The sequence below is a fragment of the Myotis nattereri genome (assembly GCF_964212035.1).
Source record: "Myotis nattereri genome assembly, chromosome: 6".
NCBI lineage: Eukaryota > Metazoa > Chordata > Mammalia > Chiroptera > Vespertilionidae > Myotis > Myotis nattereri.
The window spans coordinates 48,423,633-48,448,907 of NC_138081.1; the positions used below are offsets into that span (position 1 = coordinate 48,423,633).

Consider the following 25,275-nt stretch of genomic DNA (forward strand, 5'->3'; position numbering starts at 1 on the left):
AAAGCCCCACCGAGACTCTAGGGGAAATTCTTCTTGTCCCCTTTTGGCAAACAGTTCCTGTGTGAATATAAACAGCACAGCCTACAGCCTGTGCCAGCTTTGAATCACTCACGAGCCAGTGGCACCAATGTCTTCTGGCACCTGGCAATTTCCCTTTCCTGCTTTTGGGCTCACTATGCACTTACTATTTTCTGTTATCCAACATACCTAAAAATTGGGATGGCCTGGCGGAGGGGGTGGGGGTGGGGGGGGAAGGGGGGTTGGGGGGGGAAGGAGCGGGGGTCAGAAGTTGGCCAGGCTGTATCAGCTTAGTATAGGATTGCGCCAGAAATGTCCAGTTTGGGGTTCCTTAAATGTCCAGGTTTGGGTTCCCTGAATTCTGCTATATTTAGGGTCCTGTATGTGACCATTTAGCTGTAATCCAGACTCAAGGCAGAAATATGTTCTTTGTAGCATATGCTACATTATTGTGCTCATACCCGAACTCTTCCTCCTAACAGAGTGATGCTGGGCAAGGAAGAGCATTAAGCATAGCCAGGCAATGAGAGCCGTACCCCTCAGCAGTGCAGGAAGGTACCCCAAGGAAGCAGGCACCTCCCTGCACATGGCTGCACGTCCTGCACACAACCGAGTCTATCCTCAGCTCTGAGCAAAGGACTCTGCCTTACATGAACTTTCCCATGGTTTAGAATTGGATGACTGCACGCTGACGTTTTAGTAGCCTTAGAGAGGCAAGAATGGCAAGGAATGAAACAAGGGCATGACCACCCGGCCACATCACCACCGTGCTCTGTGGAGTCGCCGCGTCCTACAACTGCAGCAAGAGCACAGCCACAGAAACCGGCTCCAGCGGCGACCTGGAGGCCTTGTCCCTGGGGCGGTCTCTGATCTCATTACAGCAGTCGACACTAGTCCTCTCAAAACAAACAGAGGAAATTTACGCCTGCCTTCGCCTGTGGAGAGCTCCACATTCCTGGTTTAACGAGAGTTCCAGCTTCCGAGACCACAGCCACTCAGATGGAGAGGATGTCTGCTTTGTTCCAGAGAAAGGACTGTCATCGCTGCCTTCCCCTCTTCCTGGGGCCGATGTGGAGGTGCTGAATCTAGAGAGAGCCGCTGAGCTTGGGGCCTGGGCTCTCTGCTCCTCCTGTCCCTGAAGGACGGTCCCTTTCTTCTTATGTCAACATCCCCAAGCCCGGTCAGTAGGGCCATTTCCTCTTCAACCGCTCTGGGAAAGTCTCTACAATGCAGCCTTGAAGGGGTCCACCTGCTACCGCCAGAATTCCAAGAGGCAGACTGTTCTGTGTAACAAAACCCTAGGTCTTCTGGTGGGAAAAAATTTCCCCCTAAATACCCTGGCTTGATTGAGCCCTGGAAAGTTTGACCTAAGATGGAGTTCCCACTTTTAGGGTAAATGGCAGGAAGGAAAATGTTATTTTATACCCTTTAATTCAACCTCAGAAGTAACTGAGTGCCCAGTTCCTGAAGCAGCTAGAGAGTGAACCTAAAAAAAACAAAAGAATAGAGCAGTGGTTCTGAGCCAGGGCCTATTTTGTCCCCCAAGGGACATTCGCAACATATTGGAGACAATTTTGATTGTCATGACTGGGAGAGTGGGCTGCTGGCATCTAATGGGTAGAGGCCATGGATGCTGCTAAATATCCTACCGTGCACAGGACAGCCCTCATAATAATTATCCGGTCCAAGTATCAACAGTGCTTGAATTTAAAAAACCCTGATGTAGAGGGAACACTCAAGGGTGTGGGTAGGTTTAAAATAATGACAACTCTTAATCCCATTACAATAATGTTGATATGCAATCAAAACACACACAATTAACAACCACAGGAACTTATCAGCTCTCGCCTGGAGTAAGTAAATGAAAGCTGCCTTGTAACTACTTGGAGTAAGAACATCAGAGCTGCCTGGGAAACACGGGCAGCGTCAACATGAGGCTGCATCATCAGCACCATTGTGAGTGCTGTGTTTATTCCAAGGGAAGGTGTGATCTGAGTGCTTACTATCACAAGCCAGTGATGAGTACTCACAGAAGGAATTTATGAGCTGGGTTTCACAATTACTAAAATTGTTCATGTAGCCTGAGTCTATCTAGGTCTGGGGGGGTGGGGGGGGGGAAGCAAAATGTTTTAAGTTTTAAAATACTAACAGAATATGAGGAACCGTGGTGATGCTGACCTACATTTTAGGGAGGCTAAAAAAAAGTGCATAAATAAATGCAGAACTGTGGAAGTGTATTATGATGAAAATAATCTTGGTGTATATTTTAAAATACTCCCCAATCTAATTTTCTGTGCCAGTTTGCAAATATTCCATTTCAACTACCCAGCATATTTTCTGTGAATTTGGTGTAAGAATGTACATTTAGATAACCCAGTCATTATTCTCCCATGCACACCTTTATTCCAGCAAAAGAAGGACAAGTCCCCATCCAGGCACAGCTCATGAATGTAAGCAAATTTGAAGAGAAGAAGAAGAAGAAGAAAATAAAGAACTTCATGAATGAGCAGGAGGCTATTTTTTAATGGACTGTTTTAAAGGCGTGTGGTATAAACAGTAAACAAAACTGACTCACTAAATGCTAATACTATTTATCTGATGTAAGACTTGTTGTTTTTTTTATTTTAATGTCCCAGAAGCTAGAGGAAAATGAATACTGTGGTAGGGAAAAATGATACCTTCCTTGGCATTTCAAAATCATTGCTCAATTCCTCTGGAGCAAGGAAGCCTTAGCAATGACTTTATTTTACCTACCGCAATTATGGCCCAGCTCGAAGTAATTCTCCACAATATCCCCGCTTTCCTCCCTCAAGTCCTGCTACATAATCTCTGGAAACCATTAACGAAAAGCCCTTTTCCAAGTTTCCTCTCCTCCCTCCGCGGCTGCCTCAGTCATGCTGGAGTCAGGACAAAGCAAACTTGTATTACATCACAGAGCAAACTCACTTTCTATAAACCATCCCATTGGTAGTTTACGGCTACTGGAACCCAAGGCTGTCAACACTGTGGTCTTTGTTTGGTGGGTGTTGTTTTAAAAATTAAAAAAAAGTTTGCCCACACCCCCTTCCTCTTTTGAACACAGGCGAGTAGTTGAAGGCGCCTCTCCAGCCTGGCTCCACCCCGCTGGGTAAACTAGACATTACCTTATACACAAATGAATCTACGGCATTCCTCTCAGTCTAGCTGCCTCGCTGCAAATTCCTACGCTCCCCAGCAGCCACGGCAGCACACACTCCCCCTGGCTTTCCCTCCTCTTTCCTCTTCCCCACCCTCCCTTTTTTTTTTTTAAATTTCCACTGCCTCACTGTGTTTTTGTGTAAATGATCTCACATGACTCAACAAATCCATCTGCCTGAAGCAGGCCAAGTCTGGAGCCCTCCCAGGAGGGAGGAGAAGAATTGCTTTGTGGAAAGGACCTGGAGCTCTGCCCTTTCTCTGGCTCGAATTACCCGCCTGTCAGGCCTGACGGATTTGGCTAAAAATAAAAGGAAGCAGGCCGTGAAAAGCAGATGAATGGGCTCAGCAGTTCCTTAGATAACATGGGCCTGCTGTTGCCCAAAGCTCCCCAAACAGAAACTTCAAATGCGGGGCCTGTGAGCACAGGGATGTGGCGTCCAGGTGAAAAGGGCTGTCAAGTCCACTGGAGCAGGGAAGATGGCCTGTGTTTTATTTAGATTTCTGTTTCAAAACGTGTGTGTGTGTGTGTGTGTGTGTGTGTGTGTGTGTGTGTGTGAGAGAGGGAGAGAGAGAGAGGGGGGGGGGCTTCATCTCATATAAAAAGGTTTTCAGAAAAACAGTAGAGTTCAGTGGATTGAGGCTTGGCTTGTTAAAAAAAAAAATCTTGTTTCCACTACAGATTTACCCCTCTCCCTGCCTCCCAACACCAGACATTTTAAGCCTCCCTATGATGTCACTTCTGCACTCAGAGCCAGCAAAGAGCTAAAAGTCCTTCTTGTAAGTGTATGCCCAGCACCCGCAGCGGGTATTAAGCACTTAGGTTGGCAATGTAATGACACACTGTAACAATCTGTAATATGAAGCAGTCAGCAAAGCCCTGGCTCTGAAAGCTATTTCTCCCGACCATTAACCATATGTTTGGCTCCTCAGATAGCCAAGCGGGTGTTCCAGCTTACCATCTGGTTTCTATCCACACAAGCAACTGCAAAGCACAGACTATCTCCCTCCGGAGCTGCGTGCTTCTTTTTCTCTCTCTTTCCCGTTCTCCCCTTCCCCTCTCCTCCTTCCAGCTTCCTTGGTTCCCTCTGCTGAAAAATTCTCTGCCATTCATCACGTGTAAAGAAAACTTTACCTGACATGGCAGCGGCAGAGCCATTAAGAATGCACAGCTGTACTGTAAACACGCCCGAGGGCCATTTACCCTCGGCGGACAACACGGTCTCTACCCCTTCCTCATCTCCTATTGAGTGCTGACACTTGATCCAGCGTGTTAAAAATAGGTACATTCTTGACAGATCCAGTCAAGAATGGTGGTTGTGGTGCCCTTCACACTCACTTCACATTCTAGGTGGGTGCAGGGCTTTAAAACACACACACACACACACACACACACACACACACAAGTTTGCCTCTGCATTCAATCGGCATGACATCAGTCTCACACAGAAGACACAGCAACTGCCAGCAACCAAGTTACTGAAGGATTCTATTCCTTTTTCTTTCCCTTTTTCCCTAAAGAGCTCAAACTGAAAGGGATGCTGCCTTAGAAGACTAAGAGCACACAGCTATTTTCAACAGATTGAGAATTTGCAAGTCCTATGCTTATTGACATCTGCATTTTAATAGTGCATGCTAATGACCTGGAGCATGCCATGCACAGGATTTTCTTACAATGTCTTAAAAAACGGTCCCAGAATATCTCCTTTACAGGATTTCAGGTACTTTACAACTTCTTCTGGGAATCTACCCTAAGAAACCTGAAACACCAATCTGAAAGAATATATGCACCCCTATGTTCATAGCAGTACAATTTACAATAGCTAAGATTTGGAAACAGCCCAAGTGCCCATCAGTAGATGGGTGGATTAAAAAGCGGTGGTAAATTTACACCAAGGGCTGGGAACATCCAGCCTGCAGGCCATATAAGGCCAGCGAAATCATTTGGTCTAGCCCTGTTAAGTCATTAGGAGTGAGGTAATTAAATGTTTGACCAAATATAGCAGGCTAATTTTTAAGTTGATAATTTTGTATGGCCTGAGAATGATGTTATATATCTAAATGGCCCTTGACAGAAAAAAGGTTCCCCACTCCTGATTTACGCCATGGAATACTATGCAGCTATAAAAAAGAAGGATCTCTTACCCTTTGAGACAGCATGGAGGGACCTGGAGACTATTATGTTAAGCAAAACAAGCCAGTCAGAGAAAGACAAGTATCACATGACCTCCCTCATATGTGGAATCTAATGAACAAAATAGATCCAGAGACATAGAAGCAGGGAACAGAGGGAAGGCCAGGAGTAGGTGGGTGGGTGGGGAGAGATTAACCAAAGAATTTATATGCATATATATTCATAACCCATGAACACAGACAATAGTGTAGAATAGGGTGGAGGGGTCAATGAAGGGGGTGGGGAAGGGGGACATCTGTAATACTTTCAACAATAAAGATAAATTTTAAAAAATTATGAAGAGACATTTAATAAACAGAATTTAGGTGATTTTTCATGCTGTCCTCACAAGAATTATATATGCACTGCCAGCCCATTTTACTGAATTAAGAAATTAAAGTGGATTCTTTCTCCTACCTTAAAAAAAACAAAACTTGTTTCTCACATACCAAGAACAAAAGGAAGAATATCATTAAAAAGTGATTAAGCAAAATGTCAGATCTTATCAATGAGGCAGAGCTAGGAGGTTCTGTGAGGGGAATACTGTTTATTCAGGCTAACAAGGACACCAGGAAGGCCACTACCTGTGCAAACTTCTTACACCCACTGCCCTTGTCAGTCCTCATTTCCATAGCCTGAAACATGTCTTTTGTTAGCTCTTTCTACCAATGAAGGACATTAGAATTCTGCTGCATGTAGGTTTTAGAGAACAGCAGGAAAAGGAATTTTTTCATTTCAGAAAACTTGGAAACTTGTCCAAAGAAGACGGGTTCAATTAAATACTGTTTTTGACCCCAAAATCATAGAACAAACCTAAAATGCATTATACTAGTATGTACTCACAATGTCTTTAATGAAAAGAAAGAAAACGGATCAATTCAAAACGTCAACGTTTTCATGGTTTACCTGGCTCTTTAAGCACTGTCGAATCAATTTATTAAAAAGTATTCATGCTTTTTATAAATACTGGGGCCTAGGCCCTCCTCCACCAGACCAATTCTACGGGGATCCCTAGGGATGGGCCAGGGCATCTGTATTTTTGAAAGCTGCCCAGTGTAGTTATTGTGCAGCCAGAGTTGACAAGTCTTGCTCTATTTGAACTCAGGCAATACCAGAAACCACCTCATCAGATCCAAAATGAACCTCTGAGATGAAAATGTAAATGAAATTTAGGATTAGAACAGTGGATTCCGAACTTATTTAGAAGTGCAATCTCCAATCAAACAAAAGCTTATATGAAATACCTATGAACAAAATAGTAAAAGTGGCAATTTATACTGTCATTGTATATTCTCAGTCTGCACAATCACCATGGATTTCATAAATTCAAATGTATAAGTCAACCTGGGAGAACAAAGAAGCCATTTTATTGAACACAAAAACCTGAAACTGGGGCTATGAATGAGAGTCCAGGGCTCTCCACCTCAGCACCCAACTTTCCCATGGCCAATGGTTCATATGATCAAGGTTGGTTTCATGTAAAAACAGCAATGTGTGCAGTAGGATGAAATTAATTCACATATAACAAATGGCTAGTACACACCAGGCACTGTCTCTCAGGGGTCATCGGAGGATTAAGTTGCAGCCTTTTCCTTTGAGAAACCTAGTTAAGAAGACAGGTAAGGGCAGAAAAGCAAGGTAAACACAGTAATGGAAGGGCCAAGAGCTTGCTATGGGGAGAAGTAGAGAATGGGGCACACATTCACCACACAGGACATATAAGTCAGGTTCTAAACATCTGAAAGGATTGTACAGCTAACAAAGAAAGAGAAGAATCTGGAAAAGCAGAATTTGGAGAAAAAACAGCCCAGCAGGATAAACAAGCCTAACACAGGATAATACATAGTCAGAGGAGGGCAGGAAGGGCTGGGACATGAGGCTGAAGCGGTAACTGAGGCCAGGTTATAAGGAACTTTCAGTGTCATGATGCAGCTTAGACCAGCACCGGCCAACAGAAATATAAGGTGAACCATGCATATCCTTTTGAATTTTCCAGGAGCCACATTAAAATAGTAAAAAGAAACAGCACAAATTCATTTAAATATGTTATTTAACCCAATATATCTAAAATATTACCCTTTCAACATGCAGTCAATTTCAAAATTATTAATGAGATATTTTACATTTTTCATACTAAGTCTTTAAAAAAGGGTGCTGGTTTGCTACCCACATAACACATCGTAATGTGGACCAGCCATATTTTAAGAGCTCAATAGCCACATGTGGCTAGTGGATACTGGACTGGACAGCACAGGCTGATGCCTGTAGGGCCAAAGGGCTTGCTGGGACTTGTTGAATAAGGAGACAAGGGCAGCCACACAGGGAGAGGCAGAGGGAGGCCTGGGCTGGAGGAGGGCTGGGCGGCTGCTTCCAGTCCAGGCAAGGGATGAAGAGAAGGAGGAGGAACCAGGGCGTGGCTGCAAGATGGCATGGAAGGGTCAGGGTCAAAAGGCATTTCTAGAAAGAATTCAGAAAACTTAAGATGACTGCACATGGGGGATGAAGGAGAAGGAACCATAGAACCATCAAATACATTTTTTTAATGAGACAATGTGTGCTTAGTGTGAGAAGTTACTGATTGTGTACAGAATAGGAGCTTGACCCATCCCTTCCACGATTGCTCCCCTCTGCAGTGGAGTACAGTGCCACTTAACAAACATGTGCTGACTACCCACCATGTGCCAGGCAAGGCCAGACGCTGGCATGAATGAGACACATTTCTTCCTTTCAAGGAGCTCAATCATAGTGTGGGAGACAGAACAACACTACAACCAAGTGTTGAGTGCATTACTAGACATGGATATAGAAAGGAGGCCTACAAAATGTTCCATAAAGTGTAACTATTTCCAATAACACATTCAATGGCACTTTTTAAGATAGCACAGAGTGGGGCTTTAGGATAACCGGAGGCTTATTGACTGACGTTTACAACCGAGGCAGCATACGATTTACTTCTGAAGTTGCATTTGGTTGCACAGTGTTGAGAAAATCCTTAGTCATGAGTAACTACAGGTATCGCTCTCTGAATTCCAGCTCTCTAAACTCAGGGACCAAACAGATTCAGACAAGTTTTCCAATAAATCTGCTGCTATCTGCCACTCTTCTTACTCACTATCTGAAGCTCAGAAATCAAATTGACACGAATAACTCTCTACCCTTTGCAATTGGAACTCACTCTTGGAAATTTCCTATCCGAGTTCTGGAAATGAGTGGATTGAAACAGCCCGAAATAGTTATACTGGAGATGATAACAGTTCTTAGTGACTGATTTTGTCACCTCGTGACATGCCTCAAACTAACCCAAATGCCTGCAAAAATGCAGTAGTTAAAATCTTTTAAATTTCATTTTTATTCACTAATGGTAATCTGGCAACTACTTGATTTCTTTAACAATCAGTCAAGGAGCAAGCAAAATGTGGAGTGGGCAGCCTGGACCCTGGAACAACATGTGTCGCTCAGTGATGTGTACTGCGTTTGTTCAACTGCCCATTAACCCACACAGAGGCCTACACCCAGCAGAGGCTCCCGAATCCTGCCTGACACGTAGTTGGGCGTGCTGACCATGTCCAACAGGAGAAATTTCCTTGTTCAATTTCTAATCAGATTGGAAGCTGAAAGACACTGGTACAGAACTTCTTTATTAATGACTCATTTATGAGCAGTTCAAATGTATAAGTTAAAATAGGAAAAAAAACACTTAATTTCAAACTTAACTTGTCAGTCCAATGCACTGGTGGTCCAAATGTGTTAAAATTTGATACATAATATGTTAAAATATGTACATGTTTTTATTATGGTTATAAACACTGTTTAAAATATATTAAAAATGAAATGCAAATTAAACGTTTGCAGAGACCCTCAAGTATCTTCAGGGAACTTGTGCAGACAAGAATCTGAAGACCACTCACTTAGGGCTTTTGAGGTTAAAATTTAAATCTAAGAGGAATCTTTTAGTGCACCTATTATTTAAGGATCATCAAGTCATTCCCAATCTTTAGCTGAGTGCAGATACCGTCCCCTCATTATCCTAAAAGGAGCGAAGCTGCGACACAAACTGCACAACGTGTTTTAAGATTCTCTAGTGAGTTAGAATTAATGAGGCTGAGGCCCAGATCTGAAGTACATTATTCATGTTTCAATGTTGTTCATTCTCTAATTCACTCCACAATACTTACTGAGCACCTACTGTGTGCCAGGCACTATTCCAGAGGCGTGGGATACTTAGAGAAGAAAATAAGACAAAATCTCCTACCTTCGTGGAATTCAGGATCCAGTGGGGCGGGCGGGGGGGGGGCGGGGGAGACAGACAATAAGCACAAACAAGAAACATAATAAGTTATTTTTGTTATAAGGTATTTGGTACAATAAAAAAAAATTGGGGACAGAGGAACTGGAATGGGGTGGAGGAAGGCTGCAATTTTAAATAGAATGGTCAGTGTGGGTGAGCAGGTAAAAGTGGACGACTGAGTTGAAGGAGGTGAGAGGTAAACCAAGGGAAGGTGAGTTAGAGCAGTGGGTCTCTAATAGTGCAGTGGGCCATAGCATCACTTGGAAATTTGTTACTGGCCCAGAAACGCTGGAGTGGGGCCCAACTGTACGTATTAACAAGCCCTCCAGGTGATGGTGATTCTGACGCACAGAGGAAAGGCCCTGGGACAGCAGCAGGATCTGGAGGTAAGAACAGGAGGAGGAGGAGAGTGGTGGAGATGAGGAAAGAGGAGCCAAGGGCAGTCAGAGCACAGGGAGCTCTCAGGTCACAGTGCGACTTTTCCTCCCGGTGAAATGGGAAGCCATGGAGGGTTTCCAGGTAGAGAAGCCAGAAGGCCTGGTGTATATTTTAAAAGGTTCACACTGGCTGTTATGTTGAGTGGTAATACTACATTACTTGCCTCAGGAGAAGACTCCTTGAATTTTAAATTCCACTTTGGGCAGTGGTGTGCTGCTAAATGTTGAAAAACAGGCTCTGATGGTGAGAGCTCCATTTGGAGTGTTTGCTGATTTCCATGGTGTAAATACTCCCACCCTGGCTGACTGCAGGCTTTCCACACCACTTGCTGAACACAGAGTTAAGAAGAGACGTGCACCATCAACGCACAGCACTAACTTTAGGGTCAAGGTAACTGCTGCCAGCGAGGACATTCTTAAATGATGTGGAATTTTGTAAACCTGACACAAAGACAATATATTTCTAACTTTATTTAAATAAGACCTCATTAGCATTAACCCCCAATTTCCTTTGCTCAAAAATCTATTTAGCTTTAAGCTAGGGTTTCTCTCTTATTGCATTTTGCTTTTCTCCTCCCACTAGAAGAAACATTTTGTACCCTCAAGAAGTACACTTGGACTAAGATTTGTGATGCAGAATATGCAGGGCTGCAAAACCCCAAGAGCTCACATGAATCCTGGGCAGGCCTTCAAGGAGTGTGTGTGTGTTTACAAGAACAAAAGTTTTGCATTTATCTGCAGAAGCAGTGAAGGTTGGGTAAGGCCTTCATCCATTTGATCTGACCTTGAGAAACGTTCCTTAGCCTAATGGAATGACCCTATTTCTGTCCATCAGGGCAGACTGTCGTTGGTAAAAAATATTTAAAAGTAGAAAAAAAAGAAAAAGCTTCTATAAACTCCTGATAAACAGAAAGTGTTTGCTACTATCAGAAATATGCTCCACACATTCTCCAGTCTGCATTCTCCCTCTGCCACTCCCACCCACACTCAGACCCCAGCCAGCCAGATCAGCAAATATGCACAGGCTCGCACTCCTGCAAAACAATGGGGTCTTTCAGGCCTTACAATCTTGTGAAGAAACAGGCTGAAACGTCATGGGAAAAATTAGGAAATATCGGAGGAAAACAGCTCACAAAGTGAGGGGTGGAACCACTTGCTCACATGTTCTAATTCCTGAACAAAGAGAAACAACCGTGACAGCCCCCTTCCTGCTCTGACCCTTGCGCTTCAAAAGTGAGGCGTCCTAACCCTCCCCCCCTCTTCTTTGCTTAGGGATTACGGCAGCAAGATGTAGACAAGACTTCAGAATGAGAAATTTTTAAAACTAAGAATTTCAAAAGCCTTTCCCTCAAGAAAAACATAATAACCAATCCCAATGACATGCCTTCTTCGGGATCCACACCACCAGCACAATCACAGGCCAACTGGACTTCACCAACCACAAAAAGGAAAACAGAAGCTCCTTCTAATATACCTTTCTTTCTTTCTTTCTTTCTCTTTCTTTCTTTCTTTCTTTCTTTCTTTCTTTCTTTCTTTCTTTCTTTTTCTTTCTTTCCTTCCTTCCTTCCTTCCTTCCTTCCTTCCTTCCTTCCTTCCTTCCTTCTTTCTTTCTTTCTTTCTTTTTTCAGCTCTCCCGAAGTATTCTTGTCTTAAATCTCACACAACTAGCTCCAACTCAGCTATACCTTTCTGGCCTACAGTCCTGCAATGTTCCATTCTCTATCTCCTAGCCTTTGCCAAAAGTTGGTCCATATTGCAAATTACCTACCCCCATACCCACCCAACAAAATCATCTTAAAAACCTCAGTTTAAGACCTAGTATCTACTGCAAAATGAACTTCCAGATTAATCAAGTACATTTGTAAACTTGTCAACAAATTTATCCTTCTGCTTTAATAATTCAACTGTATTTTTTAGTTGATTAAGTTAATCTGACTTTTCTAAGCTCTCTGAGGATGAAGTCTGAATCTCCAACTTTCCACCATATTTCTAGCTGTAAGATTTTATCAACTGTTAAACATTATAGGCATGTCAGCTGTCTCCCAATAGTGAAATCTGATGGTCAGCTGGTTTGGGGAAAGTTCTGTAAGTGGTTTATTATCCTAAAGCATTATGTGGATGATGTGTTTATTTTGCTCTTGGAAGAAAAAGGCGACATCTATTAAAATCATAAAAATGTTTTAAAAGGTAAGACAATTTAAAAAGAAATACATCACATACTGAAAATAAGAGAGTCCAATGAGGCTGAAACCTTACAAAGATATCTCACAGACATGTCACCAGTATCCCTTGAAGAGCCTAACCCTAAGAACAACTTTGGGGAGCAACCATCATTTGGCATCAAGGTAGAATTCCGAGTCATGTAGTAAACTGAGAGGAATTAAATACAAATTAATCACGCTGGCTAAAATGAAAAAGAGGACCACAGTAAGACCCTTTCAAAGAGGTGAAAAGTAAATTCAGTCCCCAGAGGTGACACCACAGTCAACACACCTGTGACCTTACAGACCAAGTTCTTAAACCACCCATCCAAACTCTGCTGCACATTGGAGTTATCCGGAGAGCTTTTAAAAATCCCATTGCCCAGGTCACTTACCAACAAAATCAGAATGTCTAAGAGGGAGCCAGGCCGGGGTTTTAAAGATGCCCGAGTGACTGCAAAATGCCTAAGGCTTTGGAGCCACTGTCCTGGACTCTATTGGTAGGAGGTTCCACTCAATGAGGAAAGGGCACAATAACTTAACATTAAAGTTGGTGATGGTGATGAGTTAACTTTGATACTTTTTCATGTGAAATCACTACTTTGGTTCAAAGAAGAAGTCTCTGCTCTGATTATCATACCGTGGTCTATCACACAGTCTTTAAAAGACTGAATGAACTTGTGACCTTGGGATTTAGACCAGGAAAGGAAAACAAGGCATGATGGCAGGTAGGAGCCCTGATAACAACAATGATAACTGGAATGAGGCCACTGTGCTGACAAGGCTCTGGGCTTTCACGTCACAGCCTGGACGTAAGGTCTAGGCTGGTCATCTGCTGGCTGTGGGGCTATAGGCAACTACCCAACCGCATAACCCAGGGTTCTGTCTGAGGCAGTGGTTCCCAACCCTGGCTGCCTCTCAGCATACCCAGGTACAGCCTCCAACCCCAGAGAGCTGACTGATGCTGAGTGGAGCCCTGGGACCCACATATTTTAAGAGCTCCCCAGGTGACTGTTACTGTTATATGAGTGGGGAGAACCACGAGCAGAGAGATCATGAGGAAGGACTCTCAGGCTGTACCACTTCATCAGATGCCTGCTCTACCAGTTATTAGCTATGGCTCCGTTTTCCTTATTTGTAAAAATGGAGCTAACTGGTAACACCTCCTTTGTTGTGATGCTTAACTGACAATCCATTTGTCTACTTCATTGGGTCATTGTGAGGTTTCAACATAACAAAAGGCACATAGCAAAGGCTCAATTTTATATACTATATGATAGACATACACACGTGTGCATTTGTTGTAAGAATTAAATTTTATATACTATATCACATACATACACACGTGTATATATGTTGTATAATGTATATAAAGCGCTTAGCACTCTCTCTATAAAAATGCTCACTAGATATTAGGTAAGCTGATGCTGATGACAATGGTAGTGGGAAAACTTACTGTAACTGGCTGTCTTCTGTCTAGGATTTCATCCTCTCCTCACTGCATGGCAGCTTTTGCTTCAGAAATAAAACCTAAATAATGATGGGGACAGGGAGGAATCCTTTTGCTCTATCTTAATTATTAGAGGTTCCCGCTAACCAGGGAAGGCTAGTTCTACTGTAAAGTGATGATGAAAATGTGGGCTCAATGGCAAAGAAATGTGGTGACCTGGCCTTGCCCCAACATGATGATAAATAGCAGAATTCGATAGCGGAGAAAACTCATTTCCAGGGGGAACCCAGGGATGAACTGGGTTTTGTCCAAGATCACACAGTCAGTGGCAGACCTGGGAGCAGCCTGAGGACCGAGCTCTTTAGTTTCCAGGTTGCTTCCATCGATCATCCCTGGTGAGGAATGCGTCTGAGAGGCACACTGTCATCTGGGAGATGTGGTACTTGTGGCCAAGGCCAACGTGAGGACAGGAATGTGGTGCCCAGTTTTCCAACCGCTTCCTTCCGCGCTCTGCCCAATTCCCTTTCAGGGTCCAAATTCCACACCCTGCAGGCCATTTCCGGCTGAGACGGAGGATATGGAACACTAGAAAGCAGCTGTGGTTTACTCTGTGGCCAAATTACTTTCTGGGGGCATGTTCAGTTCCAACTTTATAACATTTATAAAAAGGGTTTAATTTCCTAAATTTTCATTTATATATAACTGTTCAGGGATGTACATATATTAAGGGATACGCGCATATTTTATATCCAGCGACCAAGGACAGGAAATCCTGTCTTTCAGTTGCTGAGTCTCAGACCACTCCATCTGAATATTCTTGCTGACAAATGTGACCTTGTCTAGGGTCTGCAGAATTTACATATTCCCTCAAAGTCATTTCTACTTGACTTTAGCAACATGATCAAACTACAAATTCAAATACCATTTAGTAAAGGTAAAGCATTCATGTTCTATTACCAATCGCCCCTCCAATTCCAATCCAGTGATCCTGGGCTGGAACCTAATCCAAAAGATTACAGAGCAACATCATGATGAGTTGTCATGGTAACTCCCAGATGTCATATTCAAGTCCCAGGGCTGTAAATTCTCACTTTTAGTCTACTCATATCCTATTTCATGTATAACAACCAACTAAAATGCAATGTGATGTGTCAGCTGCCAAACATATAAGAGACGCCACTTGCTACTATAGCCACTAATAAAAGATTTCTAGTTGTTTCTGTTTTTAAAGAAATAGTAAATCACTGTATATTCTAAGTCTATTGGGCTGGTCCTCAAAGAGAGGCTACTTAGCTAGACTTACTCCATTTTTCCTTAATTAGTCAATTTTTAAGAGAGCCTCAGAGATGAAAAAGACTCTAGTAAAAGCTAGGCATTATTATTTGCTGAACAGGAGGAAAGGCACTGATCTTCCAACTTTCAATAGACACAGTATATTTGATTCAAAAGAAAAAACACACACATGTACATAGCCCAGCTGGCATGGCTCAGTGGTTGAGCGTCGACCTATGAACCAAGAGGTCACGGTTCGATTCCTGGTCAGGGCACATACCTGGGTTGCAGGCTCGATCCCCAATAGGGGGCATGCAGGAGGCAGCCTATCAATGATCATCTCTCATCATCGATGTCTCTCTCTCCTCTCTCTCTCTCTCTCTCTCTCTCTCTCTCTCTCCCTCCCTCCCTCCCTCCCTCCCTCCTTCCCTCCTTCCCTCCCTCCTTCTCCATTCCTCTCTGAGAGCAATAAAAATATATTTTTATAAAACCCATATGCACATGCATGCAAATCCTCACTAAGGGCACAAATATACAACAGGGTATCTTGCAACACTTTCAATTCTTTATAACTGAAGAGAGAAACATGTATCATTGAAATCCAGGTAGTCCAAACATCTTGTTTTAATCAGCAGTTTTGTTATGGACAGAGTTGTATCTCCTCCCCACCCCAAATTCATATGTTGGAACCCTAACCCCGAGAATATGACTGTATTTAGAGTCAGGGACTAAAGAGGTATTTAAAGTTAAATTAGGTCACTAGGGTTGGCCCTAATCCAATATAACTGGTGTTCTTATAGGAAGAGATTAGGATATAGACACGCACATAGAGAAGATCACATGATCTTCAGCCATTTATCAGCCAAGGAGAAAAGGCTCTCAGAAAAAAAATTAACCCTGCTGACACCTTAGAGCCTCTAGAAGTGTAAGAAAATAAATTTCTGTTGTTTAAGCCACCCAGCCCAGGGTACTTTGCTGTGGCAGCCCTAGCAAATGAGTACAAGTTTCTACCCTTTCACATTCTGTATACATTCAGGAGTGGCCTGTACCTTGGGTATAATGGGGCCAAACCTACCTCTGCAGGCCTCTCTCCCCTGCTTGCCTTCACCTGTGGCCCAGGCGGGGGTCACTAAACACACAAAGAAGCCAGCTGAGCTCCAAGACAGTTGGGAGCTCTATTCGTAGACTAATACAGTGAGATCTCTCTTGAAATTCCCACTAGCTAAAAAGGCATAGAACGCACCTCTGTAAATAACAAAACTGATGGCTAGAGTTGTGTGTTTATTTTTCTTTTCCCTGCTTATCACTTAGCAGAAATACTAATGAGAAATGTCCAGGACATAAACAACAGGCCCAAAAGAGAAATGAAGAGATGGATAATACACAAACCAGATTATCAATCCTGAAATAATCCCGAAGTAGACATATGACAAATCACACTGTGTGGGGGTTTTTTAATCCTAAAAATAAGCGGCTTGTGGAGAGATGTACAGAAGGGCTGCATATCAACGCTTTAAACCAACACCTGTGTAGAGCTGCAAACTATTTTTCTGCAAAAATTCTAAGAGAACTTTTCTCCTTTTCGGTTTTGAAAATCCATTTCCACTAGACTTCTTTTTTCATCTTCACAATACCTGCCAGAAAGTTCAAAACGATATTTATGGCCTGTCTCTAGCCAGTCCATAAATGGTCTTCCTGATATCTTTTATTCACTCCTAGCCTCATGTTCTTACTTTTTTGTTATTGGCTTTAACAGGCTGCATCTTTGGAGTCAAATTACATCTTTTTGCAATAATGTAGGGCACAGTTAAATAGACGGCCTTCAGTAAGCCTCAAATATTTATGGGCACTTCTCTTCCAGAGCACCTCCTTGATCCGTGAGATATGAGACTTCATGCTTAAATGAAAATTTGTTTCAGTTCACAGAGAAACTGAAACAACACCAATTTCCCATACCTGTTTTAACCACAGTCTGAGTTTATAGGCTAAAATAGAACAGAAAGCCCTGTTAGGGAGCCAGGATCATGATGAGGTGAGAAGGCACCATTTTGTATTTGGGAGCTTGCATTCATGATGTTGGCCAGCACTCAGAGGCACAAATTCCCCTTGGTACAGTCTTCCCTGCACTGCCACCCAAGCCTTTCTTCCAGGTGAGAGTATTACTGGGCAGCTTCACACCAAGCCTGCCCTGGGCACACTCTTCAGCCTGCTCAGGTGGCTCTTGTCTGCTCCATCTGCCCGTGCACATGGGCTGCCAGCCCAGCCCTACCCCCGGGCTTGACTACTTGACTACTAGTATTTAGAGGGCTGGCGTGGAATGACACAGGTCTGGGTTTGAATTCTGCCTTCTCTATTGGCTGTGTGATCCCGGGCAAGACATTAAACACTCTCTGAATTAAATAAAACAACCCATGCCAGGTCCTAAGTACAATGCCTGGCACACCACAGTCAACACTCAATAAATATTGGTTGTTATCATTATTATAATCGATCCTTAAAGAAGGGTCAGTGGCCAGCACCACTTCGTCTTCATTATCTCCCGAGCCCATCAGCAGGTGAACATGAGAGCTCTCCCAGGATGGCTCCACTTCCGTGTGGTCAGAGGGAGCGCCGGCCACAGCACTGGGCACCAGGTGGGAGGCGCCACACCTGAGCAGAAAGAATGAGGACCACCTATGCTCCGGTTTGGAATTACACCTCACTCCATGCATAGCGTTTGCATGTTCAGAGACTGAGTGTTGAAAGAACGAGATTTAGAGTTTTCCTGTCAGTCTGAAGAGCCTGTCATCTTCAGGCTTTTGCTGGCAGAGCGACAGAACGAGAACACTCCCGGCTGCTTATCACCACCCTCATCAGCAATGCCAATGCCTGCACCGGGGTCTTCTGGGCTGTGCGGATTGGGGAGCTGGTGAGGTGGTTATATTTCCTGGAAATACAGGCAGCCATTTCCTGTGGCTTCCTCTGTTTTTGATGTAGAGATGAGCATAAGTAAAAACTAAACACAGCAAGGATCAGAGCTTCAGTCAGCGGTGGTACAAATGCTGTAAAATACTGTCATTTCCTCACAAACAGATGCAGAAGTGCAAAGGATACGCCATCTTCCAAAGAACAGTCTGCCTACTAAGAAATGATACAGTAGGGCTGTGAGGTGACCGGGAGAGAGGGCATAAGCTGCCTTCCATGCCCGTCTGGATACCTATGACCTGCCTCTTGAGTTGATGAACAAGTCCATGAACTGAGACCCAAGTGAGCAAGAACCAAATTTTCCACGAAGGCCAATGTTTTGCATAAGCCCTAGCCTGAAAGAGCTCTGGTTTGGTCACAGGGCTTCAACAGAGATTTCTCTAGAATTTGGGGACTGATGAGAAAAAGTTTACTCTCTGAAGTAGAAAGTAGTAAAATGATTAAATGAACATTTCTGTTTACATAATTATCCTAAAGGACAGTTTAGGATTAAATAAAGCAATGCACATGACATGTGAGTAACAGCCAGGTTCACAAAAGGTGACTACAGTGTGTCCGCAGAACCAAAACAAAGCAACGAAAATACCTCGGTCAGCGATACCGTAACACGGAGAAGGAAGAGTGGGAGAAGGATGTGCAGCCTGCATAGGGTTCATACAAGTCAGAGTGGACATGGAATTGATTTCGAAGTGGGAAGCCCGTTTCACATTCCACCTTTGCCATTCACTAGCTGAGTGGCCTCGGGCAAGTTACTTAACCTCTCTGACCTTCTGCTTCCTCATGTATGTGATTTCTGATTGTCCATCACCGGCACCCACTTCGGTGTGAAGGGCTGCCCTTCCACAACAACTGGGGAGCCTGATCTCCCAGCCCAGCACGAGACACAAAGACAGCTCAGTGACAGGACACACCTCGTGTGCGAGAGCTGCTGTGAGAATTAAAATTAAATAATGTAAAGCAAACACAAGAAATAGTGCTTGCATTGCTAGCAGTGTACATCAGCAGACATACTGGAGTTCGGTTGCATGGGCTCGAATCCCAGCTTCATTCACAAGGGACTCCTAAGATAAATTGCTCAGTATCTTTGTTCTCAGTTTCCTTGTCTGTAAAATTGGAGCTAATAATAGGTTGTGAGGACTGAGTCGATGTATATAAAGCATTTATAACAGTGAGACACATGCAGTAAACATTCAATAAATGAGGTATTCTGATTCCAATAGTAGAGCTGTTCCTATTGTTAAGGATGGTGTGAAAGTCACTGACCTAGAGAGAAATGCCCTTCAATAAGAAAAGGTATCATTCTTCTAGAAAATCCAGCATGATGGGAAATCCCTAAGGACAATTAGAAAAAACTTAATTACTCATATTAGAACTCAGCAAGGTTTCCTATTTGGCCTCCTGAGTGGACTTACTGGCCAAGAGGTTGTGGCCTGAGCAACGATCCACATTGGGAGATCATCCTCTTTCTCACCGGCAAGGAATTCAAGAGCACCTTCGTTATGAATTAATCTGTCATAAATTTAATTATATGTCCATTCTCACTAGTCACATCTCTCAAGAACTAATATAAAAATTCTTGTTTGTCCAATGGCTACCCCCCGGCCTCACTCTTGCTGAAGTCCATATTAACTGCAACTCAAGCCTATTTTATGTACTAATTAAATACAGCTTCTCCTTCATGTCTGCTTTATGTATGATACAACCACTAACTCATTCATTCATATAATAAACTTTTATTGAACACTCGCTGTGTGTCAGATGCTGAATAAACAAACAAACACATCCAAGAAACAGTCTCCAAGATGTTTAGTCTAGTGAAAAGGTAAGTCAACTAACCACTAGAAAACAGTGCCAGGAGAGAGAGCTCAGGCCTGCAGGGAGGATTCATGCATCAAACACAAAGCACTGGGAAACCAGAGTTTGTCTATAGCACAGGGATTGGAGGGGGAAAGAGGAGGAGACTGGAAAAATATGTAGGTCCCAGGCATTCTGGCATATTCCAAGTGCCATGCAAAGGAAGGTGTTCTGCTAAGGAGAAGTCTTTGCAAGGCTTTATTAAGCAAAATTTTGCCTTTAGGAAGATCATTCTTGTTGGCTGTATGGAAGATGAACTAAAGGGGCCATTAAGTGAAAACTGGGAGGCCAGTAAATAGCTTTACCTAGGAGAGAGATGGTAAAATCTGGAGACGGGGGGAATAAAGGAGGGAGTGAAAAAGAGAGGCTCTGCCATTCCAAAAAATGGGAGACCCTGGATTCTGTAAAGCTATCCAAATCCAGCTCATGGGACAGAATAGTGGACCTGTCAGTGTTCAGCTACTCCTTGAAGGAACTGAGATTACAGATTAAAACTGAAGACTACATGTGCTTACACTATGCCAGTGGGGTTTGTGAAACTGTGCAAAGCCATTCTCCATGATCCAGGAGTGCCAACACCCTTGTTTTAGAAACCTAGGTGAACTGGACAATACAGAAAAAAGGCTCTTAAGTTAAAGGGCCTTTACCACCCTCCCTTTAGCTTCTTCCCAGTATGAAACAATAGGAAGATAAAGACAACGCATAGTAAATCCCACAGTTCTATATATTCAACCCTCCTTGGCAAGCAAAGGTGGTAAGATTAATTATGTCTAACAGGCTCAGAGACATCCTGGCTTCTCTGTCATCCTTGGGGGCTAAGTGAAATCCCCCCATTGTTGGGCCAGTGTAGTTTTATTTCCTCAGTATCTATTTCTTGCCACTTTACCTTGCAAAATGTCTACCCTTTGAATTTAACTAGTTAAATGTCATGAGCCTTGTCATAATATTAATACCTTTGATGAACATGCATTTTACATCACAAGAAAACTATCTGACCACATCTGCTTGTTTTGTGACATTCAGGCCATGAGAGAGGTGGGAAAACTGTCAAATCAATAGTTTAAGTACAAAATTCAGTGAAATTCCTTCTACTGTATATCAGTGGTTACACTATAGTCAGCTTTTCCGAATGAACTTATCAGGAAATATTGAGAGATCTCCAAATAAGTAAGTGGTGACTTCCATTGTACTTCCCACATACAACCTTGACAAGGAAGAATGGCCATGAGGAGGATTAATGAAACCCAGGTGAGAACTCCATCAAGGTGCAGACCCCTGGCCTGTGGGTAACAAAGACAACGGTGAAAGAGGGATAAAAGAGGACATCTAACACCTCCTGTAGGGTATTGTAGAAACAGCCAAATTAATTTTAATTTTAAAGGGACACTGTCCATTCCAGAAATCAACATGTACGGAATCTCTCAGTTCCATACATAAATACCAGAAAATATTTAGGAAGCAAGATCAATCTCTTTTTTTGGAAATCAATACTTACCTGGTTGCAGTATTACTTTAAATTTATAAAACAATGGACTTGTCCCTTAGCCCAATATATTCATGCTAATAATGAATTAATATTCTATATGAATCTAAGGCAATTTTACAAGTCTCACATCCCCATTGAAAAAAATATATATATACCTGTATCTATCCCTATATATCTATCTCCCTGCCTCCCTCCCTACCTACATTAGGAAAGTAAATTTAATAAATTCCCTGAAACTCTCAGAGAAAAATTATGGGAAGACACACACCAGCTTGACACATTTCAATAGTGGTTGCCATAGAAACAAGTTGGTAGGTTTTCTTTAGAAATTGTGCCTTTTGATAAAATATATATATATAACAACACAACTGATGATGTCCACCTGAAATTATATGTTTTAAAAATTCTTAAACTAGTTCTCCTTTCAGGTTACTACTGTCCATAAAGAATAAAATCCATTATTAATAAGCTGATTTTTAAAAGTCTTTCTCTACCTCCCCACTGGTTCATCCTGGGAAAAAGCTACAGTGAGGGTGATAAAGGCATAAAAGCAGGAATCTAAGGAACCAGTTTGATCTTGCTTGGGAGAGGCTCCTGATGGTTTTCAAACCATTGGTGCTAACTAACTAGATGACAACTCTGGTAAACTGCTCTCAATAAAACTGATAGTTATATCTCATTTTCTACAAGATGGCTCTTTCTCACAATGTAAGAAAGGATGGCATGTTTCCTTCTTGAAGGAGCAAGAGCTGTAATATCGCCATATGTGGAGCTCATCGGGTGTCTTCTTCTCATTTATATTTAATAATGTACTTGCTGTGAGCCTTAGAACCCTGAAAAACACACACTGCACTTCCTATTGTGAAAGTTTAAAAAAACTGTACATTTTTATACAAGATCAGAATTATAAAGTTAAACAACCACTAACTCAAATGCTGTCTTTGAAGCACAGGAACAGCAGGTTAAGTTGCTGCACTAAATTTTTCTGACTGAAAGCCACTGGGGTGTCTGCTGATCAATGCTTTAATGACACTTGGATTACAATCAACAGACAACCCAAAATGTATGGTGTGTGCCAGGAACAGCCTAATGACAACTGCCTGACCTGGGATCTGAAATGTCCATAAACCACAAACCCAGCAATCTTTGAAATGGGAGTTAGGGAGTTTAGTTTTCTGTTAGCGAGGAACATTCTGGCATTAAACCAAAAATCTCAATCCTCTTAAAACAATGAATTCAACAACAATCCTGACTTCCAGACATAAGAAGTAAATCACATTAACAGCTGAGAAGAGGCTATGAACTTTCTGTTTGAAGGTCAACTAGGAAAGAAAACAAGAGAAAGATCAACTGAAAATGTCATGGGTGAACCTGAGCCAGGTCCTGGCACTAGAATTACAGCAAGGTCCCAAAGAGACATTAAAGGATTAAAGGAACACAGCCACTCTATACAGCATTAAGATTTTCTTTTTGTTTTAAAAACTATATATATATATAGTCAATAATATATATGTCAATAATCTCTGGCAATAGGCATATATTTCTATCTATAGCTATATATGATTAAGATATAAATCTTTCCTATATGACTAAGAGGTGATGGTTATCTCTGGTGAAATCAAAGGTCATGTTTTTTTTCCTATGATAAATACAAATAATTAAAACATATGTGTGTAGCCAAAACTGGTTTGGCTCAGTGGATGGAGCGTCGGCCTGCGGACTGAAAGGTCCCAGGTTCGATTCCGGTCAAGGGCATGTACGTGGGTTGCGGGCATATCCCCAGTGGGGGATGTGCAGGAGGCAGCTGATCGATGTTTCTCTCTCATCGATGTTTCTAGCTCTCTATCTCTCTCCCTTCCTCTCTGTAAAAAATCAATAAAAAAATATATTTAAAAAAAAAAACACATATGTGTGTATATGTATATATATAAACCAACTATTTTTAAAAAACACACAAAGTTAGTCCAGTGAGATGACTAGGAAAATAAATATATGAACCAATCCCAGAGTCTACCTCTACTACTTCAGACTCGCTAAGTAAACTAAAGACATAAAAATTAATCTTATAGGTCACAGGTATGTCCTAACCTTTAAAAGTTCAACTTTTGTACTAGTTATTTACTAGGTCAAATAATAAGTTTAACTCAAAACATTCTGAACTAAATAAAAAATACTGTGTGTTTTTCAATATTGCAATTTTTATTAAAAAGCCTAATACATGCTAATCTTTTTGAAAGTTCATTTTGCCTCATAAAAATGTAAAATTGGTTGTAATGTAATTCTAACATATGAAGCATGTTTTATGCTTCAAGGAGGTTAACCACCTGCATTCAAGATTTTTAATTTAAATTATATGAATGTTAAGTACAACTTATGTGATGATAAATTTTTTGAACATTTTGAAAATATTTAGCTTTGATCTAGAATTAAACCTACAAAATTTAGTCAGGAAATACCCTGCTATTGTCTGTGTTAAAAAATCCTTAATATTTTTTGAAAAACACCACAGGTAGAGTATTGGTCGTTCCTCTATATAAGAACCTTATGAGAAGTCACATATTAAATAAGAGTTAAAAATCTTAAATACTTATCACAAAATAAGAAAGCAAATTGACTTTCAAAACCACAGCCTAGCCTTAACCGGTTTGGCTCAGTGGATAGAGCGTCGGCCTGCGGACTGAAGGGTCCCAGGTTTGATTCCGGTCAAGGGCATGTACCTTGGTTGCTGGCACATCCCCAGTAGGGGGTGTGCAGGAGGCAGCTGATCGATGTTTCTCTCTCATCGGTTTCTACCCCTCTCCCTTCCTCTCTGTAAAAAATCAATAAAATATATTAAAAAACAAAACAAAACAAAAAACCACAGTCTACACAAAATCAATTATTAATCCTCAGCATGTAGATACGGACTCTGTGGCTTAGCTGGAGTGAGCTCTGACTGCCACATCTGCTTTATCCTGCCAGGGACCAAGTCCCTATCTCCTGCATCACAAACATCTGCAGGCTACAAAAGACAACCAAATGTTAGTATTGCATCCAGCCAAGCATAATTAAGAAGCTAAATCGGTTAGGTTCCACTAAAATAAATATACGATTTCCAAAGCCACATAGATTATAGTGGAACTCTATCACTCTTCTCTATGAGACTAGAAATTTAGAGTTCACTAAATGAATGTACAGTTCTTATTTAATCTATACTATCCTATATAATAAAGAGATAATATGCAAATGGTCATCATGCCCTCACGCCATCACAGCTCAGACACTCAACATTGGGGAGAGAGGATTGGGGACTAGCTAGGCACAAATGAGCTCATGAGAGAGGAATGGGGACCAGCCAGACTGTGGCTCGGGAGAGGGACAAGCCACCTGTCCCGCAGTCCCGGGCGCCATCAGCTGCACCTGTGCCTGTGGCCTGGGAGAGGGACAAGCCACAAACCCCGCAGTCCCAGGCGCCAGTGGCTGCGCCTGCAGCCCGGGAGAGGAACAAGCCGCCCTTCCTGTGGTCCTGGATGCCAGTAGCTGGGGCTGTGGCCCGGGAGAGGGACAAGCCACCTGCCCCACGGTCCCGGGCGCCAGCAGCCATGCCTACGGTCCGGGAGAGGGACAAGCTGCCCGCCCTGCGGTCCAAGGCGCCAGCACCTGCGGCTGTGGCTCAGGAGAGGGACAAGCCACCTGCCCTGCGAAGCCAGCCTGGGTCCTGGGTGCTTGCGACCGGCCAGAGGAGGGAATCCTGGGTCCTGGGTGTGGGGTAAGGCAAAAGCTGTTAGGGGCGATCAGGCAGGCAGGCAGAGGGATTAGGGGCGATCAGGCAGGCAGGCAAGTGAGCGGTTAGGAGGCAGCGGTCCCAGATTGTGAGATGTCCCAGTCGGACATCTCCCGAGGGGTCCCGGATTGGAGAGGGTGCAGGCTGAGCTGAGGGATGCCCCTCCTCATGCATGAATTTTGTGCACCGGGCCTC

General features: G+C 42.8%; 1 protein-coding gene across 1 annotated transcript in view; it reads right to left on the bottom strand.

Moving 5' to 3' along the window:
- Positions 1-25,275, bottom strand: part of LOC308520839 (uncharacterized protein) — a gene marked incomplete at its 5' end in the record, with an annotated part of 195,016 nt that overhangs the window by 114,543 nt on the left and 55,198 nt on the right. The window lies entirely within an intron of this gene.